Source organism: Crocodylus siamensis, unplaced genomic scaffold, assembly GCF_052110815.1.
Source record: "Crocodylus siamensis isolate JL-2025a unplaced genomic scaffold, ASM5211081v1 HiC_scaffold_139, whole genome shotgun sequence".
NCBI lineage: Eukaryota > Metazoa > Chordata > Crocodylia > Crocodylidae > Crocodylus > Crocodylus siamensis.
Window position 1 is genome coordinate 1 of NW_028324549.1, and position 1,177 is coordinate 1,177.

The 1,177-nt window shown below is 52.2% G+C and overlaps 1 pseudogene; it reads left to right on the plus strand.

Moving 5' to 3' along the window:
• On the plus strand, window positions 1-142 carry LOC149851839 (U2 spliceosomal RNA; annotated as a pseudogene; the record flags this gene model as incomplete).
• Between the last annotated feature and the right edge of the window lie 1,035 nt (window positions 143-1,177).

The window sequence follows — 1,177 nt, forward strand, 5'->3', positions numbered from 1 at the left end:
GTAATTGTCTTTGATATGTCCTCCATAGGAGGTCTATATTGAGCAGATTCTTTTTGGTATTGGGTGGTGGAACCGGAGCGTGCTCCATCCACTCCATGCATTGACCTGGTATTGCAGTGCTTCCAGGACCGGTGCAAAAAAACAGAAAAAAAAAAAAAAAAAAAAAGGGGACTGTCTCCTGGTTGACACGTCGGCAAGCACACTTGGATGGTGCGGGCCTACGGGTGTAACAGCGCGTGGGCCAAGGGTGCGATGAGACTGCTGCTGTGCCCCAGCCATCTCGGGAAGCTGGAAGAGACAGACCGTCGCCTCTTTCGTGAGAAATCATCACCTTATAGCTAATTACTGGGCTGTGGTTTGATCTGGGCTCATTTGATTTTGAGTACCTGAAAGCTGTTCTGTCACTCATCAGACGAGGGGCTGTGTCAAACCCTTAGGCTGGTCCCGACTCCTAGGGTTTTATTTGCTACCATTATGAGGAAAGCCTGGGGGAACTGGACTGATTGAGTCTGCAGAAGAGAAGACGGAGGGGGATTGAAGAGCAGCCGTCAGCTCCCTGCCGGGGGGCTGCACAGAGGATGGAGCTGGACTGGTCTCAGTGGGGGCAGATGGCAGGACAAGGAGCAATGGGCTCCAGCTGCAGCAAGGGAAGTTGAGGTTGGAGATTAGGAAAAACTCTCACTAGGAGGGCAGTAAAGTACTGGCCCAGGCTCCCCAAAGAGGTGGTGCACTCTCCATCCTTGGAGGTTTTCAAGACCCAGGTACACAAAGCCTTGGCCGGGCTGATGTAGCTGGGACTGCTCCTTCTTGGAGCAGGGCTTGGACTAGATGTGATCTCCTGAGCTCCCTTCAGCCCTTATTGTCTATAATTTTATATATGCATTAGAATAATGGTTATAGCTGCAAGGGTTAATTGCTTTCTAAAAGCCTGTTTTCTTACACAGCTCTCATAACCTTCAAAAGCAGACAGGGAGTGTAACCCAGGCGGGCAAACGGCAAGGCCAGCAGACATACACCTCCTGGGTAAGTGAAAACATCCACACGTCATGTCCATAACAGAGATAGGCCCGGCTCCAGGGCTCCAGGGCCGCAGCGCCCGCTTGCAAAAAGCCCCAGGCTTTCCGGCTTGGGGGGAACAGACCAAACTAGGCCACTGGTAACGGCCCCCCTTAGGATG